This window comes from Aythya marila (genome assembly GCF_965140915.1).
Source record: "Aythya marila genome assembly, chromosome: 2".
Classification (NCBI taxonomy): domain Eukaryota; kingdom Metazoa; phylum Chordata; class Aves; order Anseriformes; family Anatidae; genus Aythya; species Aythya marila.
Window position 1 is genome coordinate 4,196,559 of NC_139043.1, and position 19,676 is coordinate 4,216,234.

General features: G+C 38.8%; 1 protein-coding gene across 4 annotated transcripts in view; it reads right to left on the minus strand.

The window, feature by feature from the left end:
* Positions 1-19,474, minus strand: part of ADCYAP1R1 (ADCYAP receptor type I) — a 143,755-nt gene extending 124,281 nt beyond the window's left edge. For all 4 annotated transcript variants that reach the window (XR_014317056.1, XM_082755141.1, XM_082755139.1 and 1 more), the window contains exon 1: positions 18,896-19,474. The gene's annotated coding sequence lies outside the window, so the exon portion shown is untranslated. The remainder of the gene's footprint in view (positions 1-18,895) is intronic.
* Between the last annotated feature and the right edge of the window lie 202 nt (positions 19,475-19,676).

Genomic DNA, 19,676 nt, shown 5'->3' on the forward strand with positions numbered 1-19,676 from the left:
GGGAAGCAAATTAAGGTCAAACAGCATCAAGCATCCAGTAACCGATTTCTTTCCTTGTCACTACAACTTCCCTTTACTTTCCTCACATTAGATCAAGACTAAATTCTCTTCAGGACTGTCCTGGTTTCAGTTAGAACAGAGTTAATTTTCTTCCTAGTTGCTGGTTGAATGCTATGTTTTGGCTTAGGATGAGAAGAGTGCTGATAACACCCCGATGTTTTAATTGTTGCAGAGCAGTGCTTATACCAAGCCAAGGACATCTCAGCTTCTTGCTCTGTCCTGCCAACAGGCAGGCTGGGGGTGCAGTAAGAGCTGGGAGGGGACAGACCCAGGACAGGTGACCCAAACTAGCCAAAGGGGTATTCCATACCATCTGACGTCATGCTAAACAATATATAGGGGTGGCTAGCCGGGGGAGGGGTCCAGACTGCTCGGGGTTAGGCTGGGCATCAGTCAGCGGGTGGTGAGCAATTGCATTGTGCATCACTTGTTTATACACAATATTATTAGTAGTACTATTATCATCATTGTATTATTATTATTATTATTATTATTATTATTATTATTTTGTCTTATTAAACTGTCTTTATCTCAACTCACGGGCTTCACTTTCCATTTCTCTCCCCCGTTCCAGAGAGAGAGGGGGGAGGGTGAGCGAATGGCTGCGTGGTGTTTAGCTGCCGGCTGGGTTAAACCACGACAAGGACTTTATCTGCACTCACTCTGAGTTTAGCATAATTTGTATTCAGCAGAAAAGCCACAAAAGAAACAGCAGTTTAAGAGCAGTGATGCGAACCAAAGTTTGTTTAGGTCAGTTTCTCAGAAAAATAAACTAACTAAAATCCATGGCAAGACCTTGAAGTACTGATATGTTTCTACTATGTTGATCATCATCATGTGTCTTTCAAGTACTTTGGGGATGAAACTTTGATCCTTTGTAAACTCATTAGGTCAAAGAATTTTAGCCAAAGATTTCACAATTTCACTGTAGTGTATAATAGAGCAGTTTTCCATTATTCCCCTATTTCTTATATGCCTCATGGAGAGGATTTCCTCTAATCTCTTAAAATAGCTACAGTAACATTGCTGGAGGCAGCAGTGCTCCACAGGATGGTTTCTCACAGAAACACAGTACCTGCCCATCCTAGTCAGTGTTTGACAAAAACATTTTATAAAGAAAAACAACCTAAGAAAGAGAAAGCTTTATTGATCTCCAGCACTGCGAGATCCACTTCAGCAGCCTCCAAAGGATGCAATTTATTAAGATGAGAAATAAACTTGTCCCAAAGCCCTCATTTCCACCTGCTGCATTATTAATGACCCTCATGCCTGTAGATGGCAGAGAGCTACATAAAAGTAGCCTTCTTGGATTTTCCTATCCCCGGAAAGGTGGAAGATTAAAGGGAGGAGAGGGAGGGGGGCAGGAGAGCAAATCAAAGGAGAGACCACCAGTGTTATGTGAGAGCCAGTTAGCAAAACATAGACCAAAGTTTAATGGTTCATTTGTGCACTGGCTAATAGCCTAAAAACCTCTGAGACATCCCTGATTTTAAACATGATAGAAATCTAAGGGACTGAATAGTAGTAACAGAGAGAAACTCTGAGTTACCTTTATATTTTTTTGGCTCAGTATGCTCTGGCAGATCTCAGGCTCTTTTACTGCTGTCCCCTGAGAGCGTATTCTGCTGCAAAAACCTGATCTCATCTGAGGCACCGGGCAAACAAAACCAATAAAAAACAAATAAACTAACAAACAAACAAACGAACAAACAAACAAACAAAAAACTCTACCTGAACATACAGAAAAGGTACGTTCACATTTTATGGTATTCCTTTAATCACGTCCCAAAGTTCACTTCTGTCCCTAGAGTTTGCAGACAGATGGAGTAAATGAAGCATAGGACGAGTCTGTATGTTGTTCTGAAATGTGTCACTTGCTGGGGAGACCAGGGTAGAGGCACATAGGGGAAAGGGAGGAAACGTTCCTCTTTCAGCAGATAAAACTAAATATCTGGTAACCTGAAGTCAGCACAATGTGAGTCTCTTTTGGAAAAAAAGAGAACAAATTTTGTGATGGTGTCTGGATAGAATGGTACATGGGCACTGTGGAATGGACTAGAGGATTCTCCAGACCACAGGTGAAGCTGTTAGACCTGCCCAAAGAACTGCATATTTTATCTAAGACTGCCTTATGCCAGAAACTGCCCTGAAATGAAAAAGGTATTTGAGGCAGAGAATTTTTTACATAATATTTTGCATATTTTTTATGTATTCATGTTTCCCACATAGATGAAAACAATATTTTGTGACATGGATTTAGATGCCCTTCTGATTGTTTAATCTGATCCAGCACTGTTGGGCTCTAATTGGTCACAAAATCTGCACAGTATACTTTCTGTTTCCTTGATGGGCAATGGTCACAGGCTTTGCAGAAATATTTCTGACTCATCTTTTGTGTGGGAGTGGCTGTATTCTGTGTTATCTATCTTCAAGCCAGTTATGAAAATTGAAAAATATGTGGAATTACAATAAAACAGCTCTGCCAAGAAGAAAGTCCAATCCAAACCAAAATAAAACAGGATATTAAGGCTTAAAGGTCATAAAGATGTAGGTGAATAAACCCTAAGTACAGCAATCCATTATTCAGTGTTACTCATCCAACTCCAGTCCAAAAGGCCAGAATCCTCCTTGTATTCTAAAAGAGATCAGCAAGTCTCTACAAAGAGAAATAATGCCATTTCCCCATCTTTCTTTTTAATCTCTTTTCCAGAGCAAACAAAACATCCCAGTTTGCTCACTTGTATAAACAAACCTTACAGGCAATCGTAGACTTTTAGGGTTATTTTACCTACAAAGAAATCTACCCTGTTGTATAATGCCTATTTGTGCTAGGGTTACCACTCCTACTTTGCATATTAATGAAACCATGAAGCAAATGAAAAGGACAAATTTCCGAAGAGATAAGCAGTAACTTCTGCTCTGAGTGACTGGAGTGAGAAATGAGGGCATTTGGTACCTGATATCTAGATAGCTTTGGTATTACAGGTAAACACATGATTACTTTAGCTCTGAGTACCAACTTAATCTTCTCTGATCACCAGTGTAGACAGTAACACAAAATTATCTTCATTATTCTTTCACAATGTTTTCATTTTTAGCTATTTTCCAGCAAGTTAATGGAACTTGTTTGCTTTAGCTGAAAGGTAGCTGAGATTCCTTCATAAAAAGAAACGATTTCTTTCCTCCTGACCCTCTCTAGAGATTAGATTCTATTGGTTAGCACACCACTGTGTCTAAATCCCATACAGAAGCTTCCAACAGCTGTCAGGTCCTGACACCTACCTTAAGCTGTGGACATCTCTCTCTCTCCAGCTGTAGCCATGCTGAAAAGAACATTACTCCCAGTAAGGTTAGTGTCTCCAATCCGTGCCACACCGCCACTGATCTGCCTGCTGAGCTGGTCGTGCAAGCATTGCCTAAACTAATTCACTCCCACTAAATTGGGTTAGCTCAAATAATAAGGCTTTGCTAACCAAGCAAGGTTAGCAATTTGATTCAATCACATTAGGGAGTGCTTTCGCAAGCAGCTCAGCTAGCAGATTCAAGGGGTGGTGAGAAGGTGGTGGGCATGGCTGGAGGTGGTGGTGTCTTCAGACAGCTACAGGGCTTTACAGCCATTGCATATACCTCAGACAATTTATTAATCCCAGATACTCATATGACTGATTTTGGTTTTTTTTTTTTGGTATGTACTATTCCTCACTCTTGACACTCGTAATTTTAATGATTAACTGGTCAATTCAACCCACCGTTCTTGACAGAACAGGTGAAAATGGATCTCAGTAATGCCCATATTCTAATCTTGTGACAAAAAACATACTTCAGTAAGAAAATAAGCAGTGAATTCTCTTGCTATTTCGTTTGCCATTTAATCAATGTATTCTTATGCACATTAAATGGTGCATTGTCAGTTTAATTCGTTAAACTCTCATTGCGGTTCTTTTTTCATTTTCCTTACTTCCCGCTTCCTCAATACGTAACCAACATATCATTTTGCATCCCATGTGGGATTTCTGTGATTTAACCTGGTAAATCTTTTAATTCCTAATTTGGTATTCTGCTCTAATACATTCACCCATGAAAGAGCCCAGAAGGCTGAAACTAAGAAAAATCACTTTCATTTTCTTAGACACTACTGAGTGGTTTAATGTAAAATACACATGCAGTGCACAGTTTGTGATCTCAGATTTTATAACCCATACATTTCAGAGCTGAGTCAATCTTGATCAGCTTTTTGATGAAGTGATAAAGATTCAGGTCTAGGCTGGAACTGCTTAACAATGGTGAGTTAGGGGAAAAAGAAAAAAAAAAAAGTGGTTGTATAAGAGCAAAGAACAGTTCACTGGAGAGATTGAAATTCAGCCCCAAACCACTGATGTGAAATGTAGATATCACCAAGCAGTCCAAGGCAGGACGTTAAGTTTAATTAACCTTCCTGCTTAGTTATCACTGATTTCCATTTAAATTAATGGTTCAAATCAAAATGTTAAAATAGCAAACGGGCAATTTATATATTAATCATAAGCACTATTTCTGTCCATCATTTACATTTCTAGCTTTTTTTTTTTTTTTTTTTTTTTTTGCTGAAGGAAATGTTGATGCTACTTGATTTGGGACACAGAGTTTGGAAATTCTTTTCGATAACTGGGGAAAGTATTTAAAAAGGTTTGAAGTGGAAGTATATTTTAGCTATTATTTTTAATCCATTTTGCTGTATTACAGAACATGCCATGTGATGCATTCTGATTTACTTATAAAAAATTTAATCATGATTTACTGTGTCATAAAATAAATTTGAAACACATCTGAAAATGCACAACCCCATCCCCAACAATATGAACCCCTTTACTCTGACCAAAGAAGGAAAAATGAAATTCTTCCTGACATTCAGTGTTAGTTATAATTACATGATGTCCTAAATAAAGCAAGTGTCACGTGGTATTAGTGAACTGTCTGTATTGTTCTGGGTCACCAGGCTTTAAATTATTTTAAATAATTTAAACATTTAAATTATAAGCAGAGAAAATTTAATCTCCTTCTACATTTAATGAAGAGAGCCAAACACCTTCATTGTGTGAATCATATTTTTACTTCAGCCCCTCTTTGGAGATGCCTAACTCTCTTCTCCGGTAAAAGAAACCTATACTTATGGCACTCCCAGTTCAGACATGATAATAGACTTTGGTTTTTAGCACCACCTTCAGGGTTTTGCATCTTAGGGCTTCCTACTACCAAAGCTCATAAGCCTTTTCCCTTTTTCCCTTTTTACTTCTCTGTTTCACTAGTATTTTCTAATATCTCAGAGTTCTCCAGACTTTCAAACTGCACATTTTTATACTTGTTTCAGTCAGTCTTGCTTTCTTGGAAATTAAAACAAAATTATTCTGATTGTGCTCAGGGTCCTTAATTGTCAGGAGACAGAGTGGGTGTTTATTCTGTAAGGTTTTTTCAACAAACATGAGAACAAAACAAACAAACAAACAAACAAATTATTGCTAGAATAACCCTATATTTTTTCTCCAAAGAATCAGGTTCCATATTTTGATTTCAAAAACTACTGTTCATAATAGCAAATATGAAGGGTGCTGACTTTTATCAAATTTATTTCTTAGAAACAATTTTCTTCTGTTTGTGCTATTTCAGTTTTCCCATTATGAGCCTAATTTGGGGAGTCTATGAGTGCTCATTGAATTTGAGTAGGTCTTAAGCTGTGTCTACCTTAAATGGCCCACAGACCTCATGGTGCAGAGATAAATTCCCAACTCACTACCATTCATACAAGACACACTAAGGATCCCACAGGATGTGTTCCTTCAGCTCCCACAGGGCCTGTGGATTTAAAAATACCAAATACAGTTGCAAGACAGGGAGATCCATGTTATAAACAAGATCTCCCTTGTGCCAATGTGGACTATAAATCAAACAAACAACCAAATAAAAAATCCTTTCTGCTGGAAAATGCCCATTGTACTTTTTGACTAATTATGATATATAAACTCTAAAAGCAGACATGGAAAAAGTACTCTAAAATCATTCTTGTTGATATTATCACTAGGGAAACAACTTAGGAATCTGCAAGTCAAGTATAAACTCTGATGTTCAGCCAGCTCTCTCTTCCAACATATTTCCCAGCCCTGCAGAGAACCGGATCTGCCCACCAAGAGAGGTCTTTCCTCCTCTATCTCAGCTGAGTCATTACTTCATGTGGAGAATAAACTCTGATGCTCCAGAAAAGCCATAGTTCAGACTAGCCACAGCATGAGATATCAAAGCAGAATCATGACTCAGCCAAGGAATATTGCCTTAGGATACTCCCTCTACAATCCAACAGCACTGCCAGGAGACCTAGAATAGCACAGGAGCTAGGGAATAGTGACCAAATTGCAGATGTCCCAGATGTCCAGGATGTTCTCTGGTGCTCTTTAGTTTCTCATCAGGGATCCTGACAATGTATTCCACAGTCTTAGTCCCTTATATCCCAAAGGACTTGATAAATAATGTGTTCTGCTGAAATGTATTCAAACAGGAGAATGCATGTAGATATTCAATCACCAGTTCTTCTGCAGACTCAGAAGCAAATAGTGTCTGAATTCATTGAAAAGAGATAAAGCTTATAACAGGTAGCAACCAAAGGTCAGAATTATTTATTTTAATCAGTGAGGACTCATCCAAAAATTTTAGACAGTGGGCCAAATGGAATAAGTGGGAAGACTCCACCAATATAAGATAATTTCAGCGCATACAAGCTTTGCAAATACTTTCTCGTTACTGCTGACAGGTGTCCATGTCAGATCCTACCTCCTAATACTCCTTGGGAATGTCAGAAGGGCTTATGTACTACTGTGTTTATCCAAGACACAGAACACCTCACCAAAGACAGGTTTGTTTCTGGTATCTACATAGCTCCTAGCAGTCTCTAGTCTTCTTCTGTAGAAGCATAACTTAGTTCCCTCTAAGTCTCCTTTGTGTGGCTTATAAACTAATTCTTATAAATTGAGTTCTTATAAACTTAACTCTTAACTGAGTTCTCATAAACTGATTGATGCCCAAAATTGGAATGGCCTCATCCAAGCTGCCTATGGGAACAGTCTCTCATCCATGATTTTCCCTGACCATTGTTTGAAAAGTTGCTGATGAACTTTGAAACATATCTTATTTATTTTATGTTGTATAGAGAGCAACTCATGTGGAAATCAGATTCTCCTGGGTTATTGCAGCTTCTTCCTGTTTTACTCCCATTACAGCAGTGTAAATTATTATCTATTTTCCCAACGATTTCCAGTCTAATTGCTATTCATGCCAGTGCTGAATCAAGCAAATGCACCACTGATGAACAGATCTTACTGAAGGCAGTTTCTTCCACATCAAGGGAGATATATTTTATCTTGAAAAGACAACAGAAATTTGTGTTGTTACATATCATAAAAAGACACATTGCAAAACCTATTGATAACAGTTTAAGGAAGATATTTTTCTTTTCTGAGGATTTAAGATCTCTGGGGTTGTGAGTTTTCCATAGATCATTCCTTATTAAACATCAATTTGGGATAATGACAATACTTTGAAGAAATCCTCTGGGGGAAGGAAAGTAAGTATTCACTCTTAAATTCTGTAATTCTATAAATCTACATTTATTTATTTATTTATTTATTTATTTATTTTTAACTATGTATCTATTAAACCGAATGAGTGGTAGACCCTTCCTTGGCTTGGAAAGCCTTTGTTTTGTAAACACTCTCAGAGTTAAGAGAATGTTGTGATAGCAGCATTAGAAGAAACCTCAGGGAAATTGTATTCAACTGCTAGATTTCCTTCAAATTTGTTGTACATCTTTATGCAAATCAAAGTGGACTTCCCTCTAATAACTTCAGGCATACACTTTGTGGATGTTTACAGATAACCTGCCCCTTCTTTTGGGACAGAAGTATTCTGATTTATTTTAAATTCCCGTGGAAGGAAGGAAGGAAGGAAGGAAGGAAGGAAGGAAGGACGGACGGAAGGAAGGAAGGAAGGAAGGAAGGAAGGAAGGAAGGAAGGAAGGAAGGAACGAAGGAAGGAACGAAGGAAGGAACGAAGGAACGAAGGAATTGAATCCTATATACTTATGATCTATCTCAGATGTGGATAACTTGTAGATATGTGTTTGAATGGTAATCTCTCCAGATGTCTTGTGTAGGATGTTGAGATTTTGCAATAGTGCTCTAATCGCTATTGCAACAGCATGTTGAAGAAATTAACAAATAAACAAAGAAGTTTTGATATATGGACTGATTCAACTAAATTATTTATTTTAAAATATATTTTTTTTTAAATGGTAGAATGTTAAGTAGGAGACACGTTCAGAAATCAGGGTCACCTCTTGTTGATTCAGTGGTTTTGTAGTAAGGCCAAGTTTCAACAAGCAGGAAGAATTTTGTTTGACAAACATTTCAACATTGTTCACATTAATGACTCTGGTTCCTTCTCATAGCTCATTGCGAAACACAGGAGCTCTTCCAAAACTGCTCATGACAAACTAAGAAGGGAAAACTCAAAACAACAGGTGGAATAATAATAACAAGTCATACTCTACTTAGTCTGATTTTTATTATTACTTATGGTCACTAAAGACAGCAGTCTGCTGATATAGATGGTAAAGAATAAGGTGTGGAATCATATAGAACACTTTGTAAAGTCAGGTAGGAAAATATAGGTCTGAGATGGATCTTGTCTTAATGTTGGCTGAAGTCATGGTATTGGTAAGAAGTGGCTGAATCCCAACTGAGCAAAGACATCATATAGTGAGCGAAAATGGTCCTGAACAAGCATGGCATGTGGGGGAGCAAAAAGTAATCAAAGGAATGCATATTTGTTTACTCCTTTGCTCATTTGATTACCTAATGGGCTGGCAAATCAGAGAATTTCAGGTTGTCAGGTTGCTGAGTATGGAGGAGCTTTTTATTTTATTTTATTTATTTTATTTATTTTATTTTTTTTAAGGGAGAAGCTCTTTGTTGAAGGAAAGGAGACATCTGTCCTATCAGTTCAATTTAGAACACTTTTTTTTTTTTTTTCCTACTTCATGTTCTCTTATATCTGTAATTTTTCTTAGCCTCCTTGATCTTAGCTGAGGAAAAAAATGCCACACATGTTAATATAATATTTAGAAGTGTTGGAAGTCAAGGTAGGAATGTGATGGGAGGCATTCTGAGCTAAGTTGCTCCGAGAGCTGTGAAAAGCGGGCATTGAGATGCATTTTGAGAAAAGATGGAGATCATTATATGTTTGGAGGCAACAAAACAGGCTCAGCTATCTCCACATATGTCTTCTTCATCTTTTCCAGTACTGATACAAATGCACATTGTTTTCTGTAGTACAGGCTATATTTGGTGGTCTGATCTTTTACCTGTTACAGGCTAAATGTAAATACCAAGGCACTAAAATTTACCATTTTTCAGAGTTGCATAGAAGTACTAGTGCACAAGGGTGATGCATTTTGAAAATGGCAAGGACACCAAAGAAGCTGTACAAATATTTTGCAGGTTGGAACCAGCCCATGAATCACAAGCTGTAATATTTTGGCTTAAAGCTCGCAAAACCGATTTATAAAATGCAAGTTAGAACATGCTGCTAAAGAGAGTGATATGGATCAGCTTGGACAGGCAGAGAGAAATGCCTGCATATTCTTTTGAATTTGGCCAAGAGATCTCATTTGACTTTTAAAAATTGTCTTGCTTGGCTTACCTGGCCCTTTCTCAGTATCCCCCCCCCTTTTTTTTTCCTTAAGATGAAAAAAAAAAAAAAAAAGTTCAAAAAACATGAGAAATTTTAGAAACCTACTCTGTGACTCCACTGCCTATAAAGATATCATATGACAAACAGCCATTAACTTCCACATAGAAATCTCCAAACACAAAAAAATTACATGTAGAACAAGTAATTATAAGATAAATAAAAATGAAGTTACAAAAGATTATATGAATGTCTGAAAATTCAAACAATTTCTGATTCAAATGAAATAATTTTGAAATTGTAATGTCGCAATGTGTGACATAGAGTATGGCATGGTCTGGCAGTTCATTAGACAGAATACCAGGTAAGAATTTCACCATCTAGATAGCAAAGAAATAGATCTCATGTTAACATGCAAGTGAAATTCCTTTCCAGCTTTCAAGAATATAGTCACATGTTACTAATTATCTGATCTAAGTTTTGTCATTGAGCTATCACACTGTTGCTTTCATATCCATACTCTTAAACATATTTCACTTACTAAATTTTTGTGGCTGTGAATACATTTGGCAATGGGTCAGATCTATTGTATTGCATAATGTACTAGTGGTTCACGTGGAACTGCTGCATAACAGCCTAAGAATACTCTACCCATTCAGGTTTGTCTCAGAATCAATTTGGGAGAGTAGCTAAATTGTGCCCTCATTGCTCTAATTTACTAGGAACACTGGAAAGGAAAACAGGAGGTCAAATTAATGTTCTATCAGGAAGAAAAAAGAAAAAAAAAAAAAAAAAAGATAAGGCAATAGAGTCAAAAGGGAAGCTTCTTAGTCTGGAGAATCCTTTACTGTTTCTGTTAGAATAGTGTGAGGCTTGTTTTATGAGATAAGGAAGCCACAGTTCAAACGATTCTTGAAAAGTTAAAAAAAAATCCCTTTCAGAGAGAGTTTTTTCTTTCAGAAGACCTTGAAGAATTTGGGATGATCAGAATAATATTAAAGCTTGATGCTCTGAAGTGTTTTGATTCAAATATGTCATGTTTTGCTTTAATATCCTTGGACACAGCTCCTTGCCTTTTGGAGAAAGAGAACTTGATGGGGGAAAGAAAAAAAAAAAAAAAAAAAAAAAAAAAGAAAAGTGCGATAGAAATCTTTAACAAAACAGGTGTGTAGCTTATATTCTCCATTCCAAACAGACAAACAGAAGAGAGACTGGAGAAACTGAGACAACCATGTAGTAAAGTCATCAACATTAAGGAGATTGGGAACTTCAACACAAAAGTCTTTTTGCATCAAAGGTACGTGAATGAGGGAGAAAGGCTAAGGTAGCAATACAGAGCCAGCATGGACTAGTGAGCAGTACAAGGACACATTCTAAAGGCTGAAGCACAGGATGGTAATACTTCAGCTGAAAATGACATAGAGGGAAAAACACCTTTTGGATTAGTCAGTCACAGGATGAGCAGGAGCTGCTTGTGGCAATTAAATCTGGAGAAAGGCAAGTTCAGCTTCTGTGACGTCCCAGGAAAAATAATTCCAGGAGCAATCTGGAGCTAAGTGGAAACAACGGCAATGTAGCAATTCATTTGTGGAATATCATCTTAACTGTGATCTTCTGAAGTAGAAATAGCAAAGGGCATTCCTAAGCCCTGTGCGAGACTGTTTGAAAATTAACTGTACGCTTAATGTTTGTGGTAAGACCACCAAGGCCACAATAGATCAGTCTCATTCTAAATCATGAGAAGGGATCAGAAACCCAGGGCAGGGTTTGAACTGTAGACTAAAACATCTAAGTAGCATTTATTCAAGAGTTTTCAGGCTTAATAGTTACAAAGTTCACTCTGTAGTACATACCTCTATTTATTTTCATTGACTGGGTATTGGCCAGAAACAGTAAACTAAACATTGGTGTTTGTGTCACCATTGTCCCAGGGTATTTTACCTGTCCTCATACAGAAGTGAAAAGTTCAGGAGTAGATCAGTATCACACTTCCTTATCCCTAGAGGATGTCAGATACCCCAGGGGACCTCAGATGACACTTGATGCTTGACACATGTGGATGACAGAACCATGCCTTAAATCCCCTTTGGCTGTAATAGGAACTTAACTTTGATACATGTAGACACTTCAAAATACATATGTATCTTTACGTGTCTTAATCATGTCTATCTTTACATCTCTCAATCCTATTTCTGAACAGTATTATAGAAACTATAATAGTAAAAGAGATCAAGTCTTCCATGCAAAGGAACAGGAATGAGTTGAAGGCCAGAAGTGAAAATCTGTCAGGGCTACATCTGTGAGGGGGACCAAAAAGGTTATGATACTCATATCTTCTCCTGAGTAACATTCAGATTTTGGTAGTCTCTGAAAGCTATTTTCTATCACCATCATTACCCAGCTGTGGTACAAAGAGCAGGGTCAAGAACAACAAGCTAGAGAAAATAGATCAGTGTCCAGAGATGAGTGGTGAGAGAAGCAGCTTCAAGATGTCTAATAATGGCTTTTCATGTTCTTCTCTCATTCTGCAGCCACCACACACTGCTCTCTCAAATGAAGTTTATTCCAGCTGTTCACCCACTGTACATAATCATCTTGGTTAACTAACCCATTCACTAGCACAAAAACACCATCCAAGCTGTCAAACTTCATGCAACTCAAATGAATGATTGTGGATTGTGGAATTCAAGGCTCTAGTGACAGCTGTGACACATTCACAGCCTTAGTCATGATGAGCTTAAGCATCTGCGGTATTTCTGATGCTCTCTCATCTCCTCTGCATCTTAAGTTAGAGCACAAAACTGTTGGAAGAAATCCAAAGATCCAGCTCTCTAAAACACAGGAAATGAGTAACTTTACTAACTTTAACTTGGGCTTTTATATAATACACTTGTGCTGGCTTCTTTATATAATTTGTTTCTAGGCCAACGTGAAGAGAGAGTTTTGTTGTGTGTCTAACATCTTAGAAATGAGCATACCGTGTACTAACCCCAAGTTCATACATGGCTTTTGGTGATCAATTTAGATCTCTTTAAGAATTTACATACATATAAATATCACTATTATGACAAATCACTTTTTAAAATGAAATCCTTTTTACCTAAGAGCATGAATACTATTCTATTTTTTTTCCTAAAAATAAAATTAAAAAAAAAAAGAAAAAAAGAAAAAAAAAATCCGTTATAAACTTACTTCCAAAAGAAAAAAAAAAAAAAAAAAAAGAGCAAAAATAGAAATGTTATGATGTAAAAAAGACTTATGATTCCTGGAAAAAAAAAAAAAAAAAATGACAATTAAGGATATCTTAGCTATTTTAAACTGCCTTTCCAAATAAATATGTATGATGCATTTCCTCTGTGGAGAAGTTATCTGTTAGTACTGCAACTTTAATTTGTCTACATATCATTGTGCTGTGAGAAGTTCATGAATTTATATATTTTTTTCATTATTTGGACTTCAGTAAGTGTTTTTAAAGGCCATAGTTATGGAGGAAGGTGTTAGTTAAATTCATTTATCAACAGACAGTTGGAGTGTGTTAGCTTAAGATGGGGGTGGATGCATTATAATAAGAAAGCTATTGATTTATGGCAAATAGCTGTCTTTCAGGTCTCCTAATTCTAAGCATGTTATGTGCCCCAAGGTGGCCAGAACATTTTTCACAAGTTGCCAGCCCTAAGCCAATGAGGTCTGATCAACATTCATCTGCGTCTACTTGCAACATATAGTCTAACTATTCACAAGTAGGGTATATTAGATCAGGCTTGTTGCACTGCAAAGCTGCTGGCTGGCTCAGAGAACAGGCAGAGTGAGCTTGCATCTGCCTACAGAAAATCATGTAGCCATCCTGGATATTCCTCTGTGTTGATGCATCTCCACCTGTTCATGAACATACAAGCTTCAGTTGGCAAATCCCTCCTACTAATTGGATGTGCTTTGAAGACAGAAAGTGTCAATACACCAAAGAAGGCTCTGAGATCCAAAATAATCAATGAATTCAAAACAAAAACAACCAAAAAATTCCAGCTTCAAATAAAAAAGGTGTTGCCTGGGACATGCAGCAAGAATTCTACCTGCCAGGGACAGACTGCGTCTGCTGTCATTTGGATAAAGGGAAGATGGGGGTGAGGAAGCTGTGGAGGTCACCACAGCAGGTTTGGGCTTTTCAGAATACTGAATATTTTTCAGGATCTGTTATTGCTATGAGCTAGCAAAAATAGAGAGAGAAATAATAATAATTACCAAAAAATACATAAATAAAAGATCAATACATTTTCCCCCTGAACAAAGATGGGAGCAAGAGATGGATTACACTTCATAGGGACATGTCTGAGATATTGTGGAACAATTCATCTCAGATTTTGGATGTGCAGCTCTGATACAGCAGCAGCAAGACCACCCCCCCCCCAACCAACCCCCCAAGTTATTCATCCTCAGGATGAGATGATGCACCTTATATCACCTTATATAATAACATGGGAGATTGGAATTAGCCTGGATGTAACTATCTAATTTTCAGATGCTTAAGTGAGAGTAGATGGACATCACCCCAGACTGTCAGACACTTCTGAGAGAAAGCCTTCATCCACATGAAATGAATGACAGTTTTGCAGGGGATCCCTTGGGGCCAAGTATTCACCTTGAGAGTGGGGCAATTTACACCTCCTCCCTGCATCAGAGACAGAACTTATGATATGTCTACTCCCTGAAAGAAAAGAACATGATATTGTCGTGTTTCTATTCAACAAGACATTTTCCTTACAATTTCCCAATGAATCAGATGGGGCAATATGCTGTCCTTGGAGAGAAAAGAAATAGCACAATTTGCCTTATTCTGAGGAACCGAGGAATAAAAATCTTAGCCATTAACCCACTATGCAGATTAAAAAGACTTTTCCTGCCTTAACTCTCAGCTCCATTTAGCAGGCCCAACAAATCATAGATAACAGTCTATAATTATCCTTCCATTTGCAGTTCCTGAACAATTGTGACCCAATAATCTGTAATGGAGTGCAAAAGCCATTGTGATTAAGGCTTTTTGTGAAATACCTCAACAGCAGAAAGACAAACCCTCAAAAAGATGTGGCAGAAGTGTGGTGTTCTATGCTCAATAAGGAGTTCTTAGACTTTAAAATTCCCAACATGTCATAAGCAGAAGTTTATATTGTTGTTATTGTTGTTTATGGTTGTTGCCATAACTATTTAAGAAGAAGAATTAAACCCTATAAAATATTTATTTGCTTTTTTGCTGGGTGTAGGGTGAATTAGAGATAAACTAATGCAAAGTAGAATTGTTAATTTAATTTGTTAAAAATATATATAATTTAAATGGAGGTTTTCACACCTTTTAAAACATCTTAAAAAAATCTTCCAAATGAATAATCAGAACTGTTTCAGATCATAGTCCTACCATACACCCTTATACCTTCACCCATCCAACCATTACACCTGAATGAACAGGAATGAGATCATCAGGATATCTCCAGGGCAGATAAATTCTGATGTCAAATGTAAATTAGCTCATTTCATGGGACAATTATGTCAAGAGTATTTTAATTCAACAGTAGCATAGAATCAGAGCAGGAAACAAGAGTCACCGCAACCAGGTTTTTATGCAGGGTTCTTTCCAAAGGAATATTCCCCAGTACAATAGCCATGTTAGCTTTAAATGTTCTGTGTGACAAAGCTTGTACTTTTCCTTCAGGGAATGTAATAATGTATCTCCTCCTAAGAAGTTCTACCCTGAAATTATTAATCTGGCTACTCTACAGAACAGCCCATCATCTTGCATAGGAATACCATCAACAAATTGAAGTGAATTATGTGAACAAGACTCAAAGAATCTTTCTTGTTTTACATGATTTCCTAGTTTGTCCTGTGGAGATAAAAGTTCAAGCCAAAGAAGGTGGATCAAGAAACTGAGAGCAAAAGGTGGTCAGAGACTAAAATACATGCAAAGCAAGGAGGGGGGCGGGGGGGGGGGGGGGGGGGGGGCACAGCAAAGCATTTTGCAAATATGCCTTTTTTCCCATATATTTGTGCCCACTCAACTAAAATCCGAAGTGTTTCAACAGCCGCCACAGACAAATGAATTCTAGTACTTGTTAGTGACTGTAGACAACCAAATACCTTTCTGTATGCAAAGCTTTTCTTAAGACCAGTACAAGTTCAGCACAGAGGGAACTGGAAAAGTGTCTCCTCAAGGGATGTTATACATATTGTCTAGCAGGAATACTCTGATACAGGGTGATGCTAAAGCTATCCTTGCCCATGTATTATCAGCACAGATGACTTAAGTCATATACAGGAAAAAAGAGAGTTTCTCACTGGTGCATTTGTACTCCTTTCATTAGGGTTATTCCACTTTTGCAATAGTGTGGAGGACCCACTCCAAAAATCCTGTTAAGTTCAATGTGTATGAAATTGTGCACCTGCTGTCTTCACAGGTGATACTGGATGGTTGGATGTCAGACATGAGAGGAGAACAGGGAATGGAAACAAGAGAGTATAAACCAATGCAAAAACAAAAAACATGCTGACTTATAGTTTGATGCTGTGGTTTCTAAGCCAAGTAAAATAACATGCAGTATCTCCACTGACTTCTAAATCCTGATCTCATTTTACTTCTCCTGAGAATCATGAGGAAAAAAAAAAAAAAAAGGATTCTTCTCTACTAAATTGGAAGTGACTATAAGATGTGATATTTCTGCACATGAGTTACAGTATGATCCTGTCCTCAGTTTACTTTTTGTCTGTGCTTCTTAACTCACATACTCTGGTTTCATTAGAAGATAATCTGAGCTAATTTAAGAATTAGACTGTTTGTACCGAGTGTGCTCAGAAGGAAGGAAAGAAAAACAAAATCTGCTATATTAAAATGAATCAGCCTGGGGACATGGGTCTCAACTGATCAAAGGCGTAGGCACATATGGAACTCAACCCCAGAAAAAATATCTCCAGGATGCCGGCTCAGTCAGCCAAATCAAGAGAGATGCGATGAACAAAGGTCTGAACGTGATCAACAGCGCAGCCCACAATCTCAGAGATCTCTGTTTTTCTCTCCCTGGTAGCATCCTACAACAAAGCTTCTGCTTTCGTGTTTATGAGCTTCACATATACACTGACAACAGCAGATCTGGAGAGCCACAGGAGGCTGTGGCACCACCATGAGAACAGCAGACATCTTAAATCTACAGGGAGGAAGCCCTCTTGCTTTCTAGCAGGAACCCCAATGGAAGGCTAGAACCACGGAGCAATCACAAAACCTGTCCTTATTTAAAGACAAATACATTGGGACAACTGGCTTTCCTTCTGGCATTCCGAGAAGCCCCCCATGACCTTGGAGTCTGTTCAGTGCCAATGGTTATCCTTCCAGTCACTGCACACATGCCTTAGATTGGAGAAAACAAAGCAACAGAAACCCTCTGCTCCACGATATCCAAGATAGATTGCCACTACAATAACAGATCAATTGTAGCTGTCCTGCATGAACAAAAAAGCAGCCACCACTGCTCTCAGCACATAGAATGTGAAAAAATATACACATAAATTATAACACAGAGCTATAACCAAGATACAAGCAGAGATATCAACTTAAATCCAACTGCTGTTATTGTACTGAATAGCATTCCTTAATTATTCATCAAATTGGAGCAGTGCTGCTTTACCTTTCCTTTAGGACAACTTCGTTCAAGACAGCTCCAGCGTGTTTTGCATTAGCCAAGTAAAGATGCTTGTATAATGCATTCTTTCTCCATAGCTATAATAACAACACTTTAAGGATTTTGCCTTCCTATTATCTTTAACAGTATATTAAACAGTCATACATTCACTTTGATTAACATTTGCTAGCCATAGAAATATTTTCCCACCATACCTGACCAGTGTTGCATACGCAGAATACAGAAGTGAGATGGCAGTGTACCAGAATAATATCAAATTAAAATCTATTTGCTGTTTGTTGACTCCAAGAGATTAAAAAGAGAAAGAGGGAAAAAAAATCTTCAGTTACACTGCATATTGCAATATCAGTCCAACACATGCACTTTAATTAACGTACACAAGACGGATGGTAATCCATAATACCCTAGGAAAGAACCAGGTCACTTTGCCACCTTTTTCATTTTGGTTCTTATTATTTGTTACTCTTATAATTACCTCCAGTGCTACTCCAATACCTGCTACAAGCTAAAGGCCAGATTCTGTTTACCAGCAGACTAGATGCAGAAGAAAACCACTGACTTCCAGGGAGTTCATCCAGACATACTTCTATGTAAGTGATCATCTCGCCATAGACACCGGTATGTCTCAAAACAAATCTCTCTCTCTCTCTCTTTTTTTTTTTTTTTTTTTTCCCCATGCATTTCCTACTCCTGAACACCATGCTGCATTTTCTTTCTCTCCCTGACAGTAAACTCTTCAGATTCCAATACATACCTGAACCATTCACACATTAAAACCACAGCATAGCGGCAAAAAGTCTGTCCTGTGTGCTATCCCTCTGACTTAGGATGTGTTCTGCATAAAGATGGTATTATTAGAGCCAGCTGTTCAAATACTGATAAGAAGTGCCCAGAGGCATGCAAGCAGAGGTCAAAGGCACATTAACAGCAATTTCTACTACTGCCCCACAGAAAAATAGAGGAGTCCTGGTGCACTGCTTGAAGGGTGAATCAGAGTTTCTGCGGCAGGTGAAGATGCAGAACTGCAAAGGTAGCCTAGAGCTCAAAAATGCCAACAGCAGCACCGTGTCTGTTAGCAATCAGGTTTTATTTACCAGCCATATTGTGTTAAAATCAGACGTGATTCCCATACCAAGCACGTTAACCTGTCACCACATGCAAAGGGAGCTTTATCTGTTCGACAAGCAACAAATCTATCTCGCAGACACATCCTCGGAGCCTGCAGTTGTATCTGGAGGCTGAAAGCCTGCGTTCAATTCCCCCCAAAAGAAGTATTCCCAGGACCTGGGGAAAGAGCCGGTAAATCAATGTCACTCCAAGACAAGCCGGCGGTTCCTAATCCCCCGCCGGCTGCAATCAGCGGCTCTGGAGCATCTCCGGGCTGGGGCCGAAGCGAAGCGGGGCAGAGCCCGAATCCCTCTGCCCGGCCGGGGGAAGGGACTTACCATTGCAGCAGGGATCCGTCCCGGTGCTGGAGATGCTGCATCCCCGCCGGGTGCCGGGGCGGGGCGGGTGCCGGCGGGCTCGGAGCCAGCGGCGGGGGAACACGGAGGGGACCAGCCCCGGCTGCCCGCGGGGACACTGAGCGGCCGGAGCCGGGCTCCCCCCGCCTCGCTCCTACCGGCCGGAGGAGGGGTCGGCGCCTCCGAAGGGAATCCAAATTCCTCCTCCCTCGCCTGCCGGTCATGTCCAGGCTGCCTTTGCTCAGGGGATGGGCCAGGTCCTGGCCGTGAAGGAATTTGCCATCGCTGAATCCAAAAAAAAAAAAAAAAAAAAAAAGGCAAAGAGGGGGGAGGGAGGAGATTTGTTGCAAACTTTTTTTTTTTTTTTCCTGGTGTCTTTTTTTTTTCCCCTTTTTTATTTATATTTTTATTTTTAAGGGGGGTTATTCTAGCTTGGGAAGTGGGGGTTGGAGCAAAGGAGGAGAAGGGGATTCAGGCTGGATCAGATGCTCTGCATGCAAGTCAAGGCTGTGGTGTGCTCACCCCGGTATTTCTGTATGTGTGTGTGTGTGTCTGTGTGATTCTCATACCCAGACAATGCTCTGCAAAGCGAGCTGGTCCTGCGGAGAAATGCAAACACCTCCTCCCCCAAGTGCCTGAGGAAAGGAAAGGGGGTATGGAGCCAATCGCTTCTCCTTGGCTAGTTCATTAATATGGAGGAGAAAGAAGGAAGCCAATGAGGACCGGAGGAAGGAGGGGTTTATTCAAATTAAGTTTCTTAAAT